Here is an 11,068-nt window from a genome sequence, read left to right on the forward strand (position 1 = left end):
AAAGATTTCTGATGTTGAACGTGAACAACTTGAAAAAGCATAGTCTACATTTTTTTATTCTCATGGTATTTACCTGGGACCATAAAGTTTTAGAGAAGATTGTTCTCTTTTTTTTTTCCCCTCTTATTTTTTTGGTAGTAAAATACACATACCATAAAAGTTACCGTCTTAACCGTTTTTAAGTGTCGATTCAGTGGTATTAAATACATTCATCTTATTGTATAACCATAACCTCCTTGCATTTCCAGAACTTTCCATTTTGTAAAACTGAAACTCTATACCCCCTAGACCTCTATAGCTTCCTTCCCCCAGCCCTGGTGACCACCATTCTACTACTGCTCTAAGTACCTCACATAAATGGAATCATACACTATTTATCTTTTGTGACTGGCTTATTTCACTTAGCATAATATCCTAAAATTTCATCCATATTGGAGCATATTGCTGAACATGTTGAATAATATTTTTTAAGGCTGAATAATATTCTACTGTGTGTGTGTGCGTGTGTGTGTGCACTACATTTTGCTTATCCTTTTTCCTGCTGATGGACTCTTGGGTTGTTTCCATGTTTTAAACATTGTAAATAATGCTGCAATGAACCTAGGTGCTCAAATATCTCTTTAAGACCCTGCTTTCAATTCTTTTTTTTTTTTTAACATTTATTTATTTTTGAGACAGAGAGAGACACACAGCATGAACGGGGGAGGGACAGAGAGAGAGGGAAACACAGAATCGGAAGCAGGCTCCAGGCTCTGAGCCATCAGCCCAGCCCACGACGCGGGGCTCAAACTCGCAGACCTGAGCTGAAGTGACCTGAGCTGAAGTCGGACGCTCAACCGACTGAGCCACCCAGGCCCCCCGACCCTGCTTTCAATTCTTTTGGGTATATACCCAGAAGTAAAATTGCTGGCCCATATGGTAATTCTATTTTTAAATTTTTGAAACTATTTTAGCAACAGCTGTACCATTTCACATTCCCACCAACAGTGCATAAGAGTTCCAATTTCTCCACATCTTCACCAACACTTATTATTTTCTTTCTTTCTTTCTTTCTTTCTTTCTTTCTTTCTTTCTTTCTTTTTGATAGCAACTGTCTTGATGAGTATGAGGTAGTCTCACTAAGTTTTCATTTGAATTTCCCTGATGATGAGTGATGAGCATCTTTTCACATGCTTATTATCCAATTGTATATCTTCTTTGGAGAAATGTCTATTCAAGTCTTTTGCCCATTTTTGAATTGGTTGTTTGTTTTTGTTGTTGTTGTTAAGCTTTAGGAGTTTGCTATATGTTCTGGATATAAATCCCTTATCAGATTCCAACTTACCTTTTTTGTGGGACACAATTCAGTGTGTAGCATTATTTTTCAGATGTACAAGTGTCCTCTCCATTTCCAGAAGTGCTGGGGCCTCACGTTCCCATTCCTCAATTGAGAACAAAGCCATACAGAGGAAGTGTTGCATTGCTTGGGCATACTATGGAAAGTGGGAGGCAGTTTGAAACCCCCCGCTTCATAATACGTTGCACATATACTTTATGTATACTAAGTCTAACGTGGCTCTCATTATGGAGAATGGATTCTGTTATTTTCAACAAGTCCTTTGTCTTTATAAAGTCCAAGGCAGAAAAAAATTTCTCCAACTATTGTGCTACAGACCAAACTCCCTCACCACCCTCTCCCCCCTCAGAGACACACCTGACTACTGATGCTGAGACCCCGACACTCAAATTACACAAAATCACATGATCCTTTTACTCAGAGGCAGATTTTTCTCTACCTACACTTCGGAAGATACACTAAAGTAAAAGTTTTATCACTAGAGCTGGGCTTTGGGTGTTGTGGTTGTTAATCATTTCACCTTTGTTTCAGTTAAGTCTGGCCTGACATCTTTGCTGAAACACTGTGACAAACACTTTGGACCCAGGACTTGGCACGACCGGGTGTGGCTTGGCCCACCCCTTGTCAGGCAGGTGAAAACAGCCAAGCTCAGTTCAAACATGCTCGAGGGATTCAGCACCTGGAAATCCCCACAAAGCTAATTCTATTCCAGATCTTTCTCAATACCCAGAGGAGGGAGCACAAGGGCTATTTGTCTTTACAAGTTTCCCAGCCTGCAGTTTTATAGTTTGGGAGGTTGGGGTGGGGAATGGTGTGGGGGAGTGGGGGGAGAGGAAAGGGATGGGTAGGAATGCATATTTATTAGCTTGGGGTCTCAAGTCAGGAAGTAGATCTGATGCCTTAGGGGAGCCCAGTGACTAAATGTCATGCTCTGTGTTCTGAGGGATGATAACAGGAACTAGATGAACCCCAGGCCCTGGGTGCCTACATCAACCCCCCGGCAAGCTCAGACCAAGGGCCTATTTTCCACAGGGCTATTACCTTCATGATTCTGGCCTCTTGTTGCTTCTCATTATTCTTATTTTCCACATTTCTTGGGTTCCATCCTTGTTTTGCATGTTTCTTGGGCTCCTTCCAATGCTGAGTAATGATTCAGAGCCAAAAGCTTTGAGGTGTTAGCTGCCACTCCACAGAGGAGGGTAACTAGGAGCTCCAGGCACCAAACAATGGGCCCCCACCTGACCCGCGGCCTCATGGCTCAAGGCACCTCTAATGAGGGGTTGGGCGTAGCCAGCGCAGAGCAATGTTTTCTTCGACAGGACTAGGGAGAAGCCAGGATATTCCTAACTGAACCTCCATCACTGGTCTTTCTGGGGAAGTTCTCCTACTGCACACGCAAAATGTGACCCTCCGTAGGCCATTGCTCTTCCTCCTCTCTTCTCCCTGGTCCATCCCATCCCAGGTTCCTCTCTGGAAGAGTCTTAGCCCCAGATTGCCTTAGCGTGAAGGAGAGACCCGAAATCAGGAAGGGCGTAACACAGCGTTTCCTCTTGTGTGACTCTGGTCTGTGCCACACCCACCGGACACAGTGCTGGCCTGAGCTCCTGACGGTGGACCCCAGAGCCGGTGTGGGAATTCAGCAGGTCCGAAAGCAGGCCTTACGTGAGGTGCCAGGCACACGACTGAGCTCTCAAAGCGCATTGTGCAAAATGATGGCAATGATAAAGACGGTAACAACAGCCAACAAGTGCCGAGCGCCGTCTGTGTGCCAAGTGTTGTTCAATTTAGTCCTCACAATGATCCCATGAGGCAGGTACTATCACTGTTTCCATTTTACCAGTGAGGAAACTGCCACAGAGAGGTCCTAGATTGGACAGTTAATACAAAAGCAGAGCCAGCCAGGACTTCAACCCCCAGCAGTCCAGCTCCGGACTTGCACTCTTTTTTTTTTTAAGATTATTTATTTATTTTGAGAGAGAGAGAGAGAGGGAGGAGGGAGAGAAAGAATCCCAAGCAGGCTCCACACTGTCAGCACAGATCCTGACGTGGGGCTTGATCTTACGACCCTGAGATCATGACCTGAGCCAAAATCAAGAGTCTGATGCTTAACCGACTGAGCCACCCAGGAGCCCGTGGAGTTAGCACTCTTAATTACCACGGCTTGCCCACACTGCCAGAAGGACACAGAGCCGAGACAGGATGGGCACCTCCCTTTCTGCCCGTCACTACACCCTCCCCGAGTAGGAGTGTGGAGGTTGAGGAGGTGGAGTGAGGATGTAACTGCATCCTTACTCATCCTTCTCCATCCCAAGTTTCTGCCTGCGTCCTGAAGCTTTGAGCTCTTGTTCCAGGTGACAGGAAGCTACCAGAAACAGAGCCAGAGAGTGAGTGGGCAGGTGAGGAAATCAGAAACCTCCACCTGCCAATTCAGGAATCCGTCCAACATGCCTTATGGAACTGACACCTGGCCACCCAGGTAAAGTGTCCAGATGCCCCGGGCAAAGGGAAGTGAACACAAGAGGAAGTTAGAGTTTCCAGAAAGGTGAACAAGGAGGAGTAGAGAAAATAAAGAGGGCCAAGATGTGATAGAAACAGGCTGGAATCAGATGCTCTCTCAATTGAAAGGAGCCATAGAGATGAATTAGTCCAAAACTCTTATTTTATTAATAATGACAGCTAACATTGAAAGGGCACTAGTGCTTTCCTTGTGTCTACAACAATCCTATGAGGCAGGTGATATTGTTGTCCTCATGGAGAAACTGAGTCAAAGGTTAATTGGCCCAATAATAGGTAGAACCAGGCAACCCTCCCTCTTTCCAGAGCCCACATTCTGTTGCACTCTTTAAGTTTTCATGATGAACCATTCCAAACATACACAAAATCAGAGAGACTATTATAATGAACTCCCATGAATCCTTTGAACAGTTGCAGTAATTATCAACACAAGATAGATCTTGTCTCATCATCTATCCCCCGTCCACTCTTCCTCTACTAGATTATTTGGAAGTAAATCTCATACATATTGTTTCTGTATCATACCATCCTTCCATTATCTGTGAATACTTTGATATTTAAAATCTCTAAGAAAAAAAGGACTCTTTATTTCTTATTTTTAGAGACAGAGTGTGTGAAAGTGGGGGAGGGGGCAGAGAGAAGGTGGGGAGGGAGAGAGAGAGAGAGAGAGAGAGAGAGAGAGAGAGAGAATCTTAAGCAAGCTCTACATTCAGTGAGGAGCCCAATGCAAGGCTCAATCCTACGACCCTGGAATCATGACTTGGGCTGAAATCAAGAGTGTCTGACTAAAAGAAGTGACTAAAAGGACTAAAAAAGAACTTTCTTGACATAATTGTAATGATAGTGTTATATTTAAGGAAAATACCAATAATTACTTGATATCAAATATCCAAACACTTTTCAAATATCTCAGATTGTCCCATAAATGTATTCTGACAGTTGGTTCACGTGCATGGGAACCAAAAATAGTCCACACATTGCATTTGGTTAATAAGTCTCTTAAATCTCTAATATTTAAGGTCCTTTCTCTCCCCTGTCATCCTTTTGTTGAAGAAATGAAGCCGTTCACCCTGTAAAATTGCTCACATTTTGGATTTTGCTGTTGTGTCATTTAATATGTTCCTCTATCCCCTGTATTTCCTGTAAACTGGTAGTTCGATCTAGTTGTTTGATTCAATTCACATTTAATAGTTTGGAAAAGATACTTCATAGGTGGCACACAGAGTCAAGTCCCCCGTGCTTACATCCACTTGATGAAGAGTCAAGCCCAGCTCACAAAGCTAATGACGGGACGGGGACAGGACCTGGGTCTCCTGACTCTAGGCCTCTGCCCCGCTACTCTACTGCGGGGCTTGGATCTGGCCTTTTCTCCTGGAATGGAAGGATGGTTTGGCTGTCATGTAGCCCTCCTCCTCTTCTGACTCCCTCTGTGACAGAAGCCAAGAGGTGCAGCGGGGAAGTCCAAACCTTTTTTTGGCAGATGGCAACATTTTAATTTTAAACAGATGGTGGCAGGGAGGGGTCTCCCCCAGCCTGGGTGGGGCTATGCACCTTCTGCTTTTGCCAGAGGACTAGAAGCTCGAGAGCCAGGACTCTGGCACAGAACGCCCTGCTTCTTCCCTCTCTCTCCCTTCCAATATCGAGAACCAATTGACCCGAGTGAGTGCTGACAGGAACATTTCATCCATTTGACTCACTGTGCATGCTCGCAGTGCTGGATGCCTAAGAGAGGGGTAGACTTCAACTTGGGAGACCAGGAGAGAAGTCGCTCACGAAGGTGCATTTCAGAAGGGGGGGGGGGGAGTTGGGGGGATCCCCCCATTCCTGCTACACTGACGTGCAAGTGCCAGAACCAAGACTGTGGAACAAAGAGAAACAAAACTATCCCCATCACAAAGGAAGAAACCCGCTGTGTACCAAAAATTGGGGCAGTGGGGAAGCAGGGGGGTAGGGGGGAAGTGGCTTAAATGCACAGTGACAGTGTGAGTTCACGTTTACCGAGCACTTCGAACATGCCAGGCACTTTGTGTGCAGGACCTCATTTAATCTTCACAACGGTGCAAGGCAGAAGGTAGGAGTTTTAATTACCTGCATCCGAGGAGGAGGAACAGATCATGCAGATATGACTAGTGAAGGCAGAATTCAACCGCACATTTTTCTGACTTAGTTTCTGTGGCTTAACCATCAGGCTGCAAGATCAGCTACATTAAGATAGCTATTTGCGAGGGGGTAACCATGTGGAAGGGGGGCTTTAGCGGGCTTTAGGAGTGAGTGGCTCAGGCAGTGCACACTGGGGTCCCCAGCCTTTGGGGACCAGTCACCTTACGTTTTAACACTGGTGTCCGGAATCCACAAAGCAAATTTCACAGAAGGATGGAAAGTTCCACAAGGAGCTGAGGGTGGGGAAGCAATAGTTAAGCACTCTCCAGCTCCCTCTCTTGTCAAGTTTAAGGCTCCTAACTGGGAAGGATTATCAGGGTCACATCTGGCACACACAAAGCCTTGGTGTGAATTCGAAAGTGACACCTCCTGTGGGTGGATGAATTGCATAGCCTGCCCCCCTCCGGGAGGCCCCTCCTCCAGGGGTGACATCTGCAGAAGGGCTTAGCGCTGGGCAGGGCGGCCGTGGGTCCGGTTTCAGCCACGGTCACCTGGCAGCCACACTGGAGAGGGGGCAGCGGGGCCCTGAGAGGTCAGTTGTTTCCCCTCCCAGCACCTTGACACTCCTCAAGCCCAGGTCACACTTGCTGAAGCTGTTAACCATCTTTTGGTGGTTGTTTCACGTGACTGTGGTCTCAAGTCAGCTCAGAAGAGGGCAGAACCCAATTACTAGATTACTCAAAGTGCTGGGTGGGGTGTTTTTTTTTTCTTTTCTTTTTTTTCCCACCACAATGAAGGCTGTGGCAGTCACATTCCCCACCTCCCTGCCCAACCCCCCCCCCCCCCCCCCCCCCCCCCCCCCCGCCCCACCAGTTTGACTTCCAAGGCCAGGCTGACGCTTTCGCACATGGCCGCCCAGAGATTGTGACCGTATTATTCCGTCTCTTATTAATAGAGCCAGCCGATTCTTTTTCAGCCATTCAACAAATGGCTTATTTTCGTCACTGGATTTTGTAAAAGAACATGAACAAATATTTGGCCATCTATGAACATTTTTTGTAAACCGTGCTAAAGTCTCAAGGTAAATATGAATCAGTATAAACCACTGAGAAATAGGTTTGGTCATAACTTGGATACGGTCATCCCGCTTTTGGAAATTTATAGTAAAGAAGTGTAAGCGCAAAAGGAAAACAGAAACTTCTGTTCGCAAAGATATTCACGGCTGTATTATTTATAATAGGGGAAGACTGGAAATCACCCAATCTTTATCAGAGAGCATGTAAGTTGGTAAATTATGGTACATACCAGGGTAGAGCCTGTTTGAGATTCTCTCTCCCGCCCCCTCTACCCCTCCGCCCCTCTCCCCTGCTCCAGCTCTCCCTGTTTAAAATAAAAAAATAAATAAATAAAAGAGAGCGAGAACTTGTATTTGTTAAATGATACGAAATGCCTATGTTGTTAGGTTTGTGGGAAAATAAAAGGAAACAAATCAATATGAAGTATGATCACAAGTATATCAGACAATCTTAAAAAAATTCAGGATGATATACTGAAAGCAGTCTTAATAGATTTAATGATAATACTAACATTTGTTGAGTTTTTGCTGCGTGCCAGGTACTGTTCTAAGTGATTTACATACGTTAATTCAGTTTATCCTTGTAGCAACACCTGAGGTAAATGCAATTATTATGGCCCTCATTTCATAGATGCGGGGACTGAGGCAAAGCCAAGTAATGTGCCCAGGTCATGTAGCAAACCAGGTAAAAGCAGAAGATGAATCCAGGAAACCTTAATAACCATGCCTTCTAGCTGTAGATCAGCTAATTGAAAAAGAATAATATGGAGACATATCATTAAAGGCAATATATACAATAGAGTGAACCTGGAACATTCTAGTCAATGTGGAAAGCAAGGAAGCTACCGAAACTGAAAGTGGTGTCAAAAGGACTCAAGAGCCAAATGGAAGCGTTTCCCTTGGCTGCACTGGATGGAAACACATCAATTTTTATTGCATTGTATTTATTTTAAAGATTGTATTTTGAGCTTACGCCAAACGTGGGGCTGACACAACCCCAAGAACAAGAGTCATATGCTCTACTAAGCCAGCCAGGCACCCCAATATTTTAAACCTAGAGGTTTAAAATCACTTGTAAAAAAGAACCTGCCTGGTTACCTTTAGAAGAAGATTGTGCTTCTAGATATGACTCCCAGTTTATAAGAAATACGGAAGACAGGAAAATGTCTTCAACGATTCTGGGAGTGGGGGGAGGGGAGGCGGGGCAGCATGGAATCAGCAAAATCCATACTGTGGGAAACTATAGGACACAGGATCTGCTTTCTTCAACACATAAATTGCAAGGAGAAAAGGGTAGTTTACAATTAAAGATAGTAATTGCAATGATCTTATCTGGATCCTATTTGGAGGAAAAATTCCTGCGACAATCAAGGAAATTCAAATAGTGCCTGGATATTTGATTGAGTTAAGAGATCATTGTCCATTTTTCAGGTGTGATGATGGTATTCTAGTTACACTTTTAAAAAGAAGTCCTTGGGGCACCTGGGTGGCTCAGTTAGTTAAGAGACCAACTCTTGATTTCGGCTCACGTCATGATCTTGCAATTTGTGAGTTCGAGCCATGTGTCGGGCTCTGGGCTGACAGTGTGGGTGACACATGCATGCACTCTCTCTCTCTCCCTCTCTGTCTCTCAAAAAAAACTTAAATCTTTAAACATAAAAAAATTTTTAAAAAGGAGTCCTTTTCTTTTAGAGATGCACTTTGCAATATTTGTGGATGAAAATATGATTTCTAGGATTCGCTTTAATATATTCCAAGAGCAGGAGGGAGTGAATGGGGGGTAGATGCACTAGAGATTGGCCATGAGTTGGTCAATGTTGAACCTGAGTGAGGGGTACATGGAACTCATCCTAGTCGTCTCTCTACTTTTATACAGGTGTTAATAATTCTGTAATAAACAATTTTCATGGTTCAAACATAGCTTAATTTTGTTCTTATTTAAAACCTTTAAATCTTTCACTGTAAAATTGAGGGCCAGAGGAAGGCAGTGGCTACTGGCATGTGCTAAGGGCCACACCACCTGCATTTGAATGGAGCAACTCTCTTTCCGGTTGGGTCATCTAGAGTAGGGAACTTTGCGTTGCTCTATCTCAGGAAAATGGGGATAACAGTACTACCTCCTTACTCCTTCATCGAGTTCTTATGACAACGAAATGAGTAAAATGTTTCCAGGGTCTAAACAATCCATGACACATATTAAGCACTATATGGATTTACTATTTGTATTGGGGTTTTGTTTTTGGTTTTGGTTTCTGACACAAAGTTGGCTTTAAATATTTCTTTGGGGAAGAGGACCCCACACTACTACTCAATTAAGAGAAACATTTTTACAGTCTTGAGGTCGTTACTTTTTTACGTTTATCATGCTGTGAATTCATAGAGTGTGGGTTCCAGCAGCTCAGGCTCCTTTCCATGAGTTCTCAGGAAGTGTGCTTCTCCAGGTGGGGCAGGCTGGAGTTTCAGTTGAACCTTAGTACCTTCCTCCTTGGCTTCCTTCTTTTTCTGATCATTTTCCTTCACAGGCTTCAGGAAGCTATCTCGACTCTTTGAGCACTTAATATGCTCAGCATGTACATTAATTCTCTTGGCAAGAATCTTGCCCTTAACTTATTTGTTTACAATAATGCCAACAGCATGCTGGGTAACATTGTAGACTCTTCCAGTTTTGCCATGGTAACATTTGGGGCTGTCCTTTTTGAACAGTGCCCATTCCCTTGATGTCCACAATATCACCTTTCTTGTAGATTCGCATGGACGTGGCCAAAGGAACAACTCCACGTTTTCTGAAAAGCCTGGAGAACATACAGCGAGTACCTCTCCTCTTTCCCTTTGTCTTGGTCATTTTGGTGAATTACCGGAAGACGGCGGTTCCTGGGTTTCTTTCTTTCTTTCTTTCTTTTTTTTTTTTTGCCTTCAGACATAAGTTTCCTGATAAGAGTGTCTCTAGTCATTTTGTGTTGTCTACCCATAGTTCTAACTTTCATCCCACTTTGGATCACCAGCTCCATTTCTAACACGAACTAACAATTCTGGTACTGATTCTGACATGTGGGCTCCCCCCCACCCCCACATCCAAGCAATTCTCTGACACTAGCTGGGTGTCCTGCAATTCAACTCAATTCAGACACCATCTACCTGGAGATGGTGTCAGATTCCTACAAGACTGCCCCCTCCCGCAAAGACACACCTTCAGATGCTGATCACAAGTCCACATTGTCACCTGTGCTTCTGACCCACTGGCTATAGATCAGAGGTTCTCATGACCCCCTCCCTGGGTTCAGTTAATTTGCTAGAGCCTCTCACCGAACTCAAGAAACCAGCTTACTTACTAGATTGTTGGTTTATTATAAAAGGTTGTGCTCTAGGAAAAGCCCAATGGAAGCGGTACATAAGGCACGGTATGGGGAAAGGGCACAGACTTTCCGTGATCCATGGAAGCACCAATTTCCCTGAATATCCATGTTTTCAACCAGCCCATAAGCTCTCGGAAACTTCTCCTTTGGGGTTTTAAGGGAGGTTTCATTACTTAGGTATGATTGATTGGATCATTGATCATTGGCCACTGGTGGCCCAGCTCACCTTCCACCTCACCTCCTCTCCCCTCCCAGGAAGCCGGGGACTGATGGCCCAGTTGGTTCTCTCAGCCAGCCCCCATCCTTAGGTGCTTTCTGAAAGTTACCTCATTAACATAACAAAAGATTCCTTTAGCACTCTCATCTCTTAGAAAATTCCAGGGGTTTTAGGAGGGCTGTTCCAGAAATAGACAAAGACTAAATATACATGTCTTATTATAAATCACAATATCACAATACCCACCTACTCAGTCTCTCACTCTTAATGCATCAGCTGCAATTTTCCAGGTTTTAAAAGTGGAGCAAAACTTAAAGACGCTCGTGAAGCAATCTGAGGGCAATCCTGCTAGATTTTAGCAATGAACTTTCAGTCTTTTATAGTTGTTTGCTCACTCCGAATCTGACAGTTTTTTTGGTTTTTGGTTTTTGGTTGTTTTGTTTTGTTTTGTTTTGTTCTTTCGGTGTGCCTCA

At 44.2% G+C, this 11,068-nt stretch overlaps 1 pseudogene; it reads right to left on the minus strand.

Annotated features, from left to right (window-relative positions):
* Positions 1-9,386: 9,386 nt before the first annotated feature.
* Positions 9,387-9,867, minus strand: LOC109499373 (annotated as a pseudogene).
* Between the last annotated feature and the right edge of the window lie 1,201 nt (positions 9,868-11,068).

The sequence above is a fragment of the Felis catus genome, chromosome B1 (assembly GCF_018350175.1).
Source record: "Felis catus isolate Fca126 chromosome B1, F.catus_Fca126_mat1.0, whole genome shotgun sequence".
Classification (NCBI taxonomy): domain Eukaryota; kingdom Metazoa; phylum Chordata; class Mammalia; order Carnivora; family Felidae; genus Felis; species Felis catus.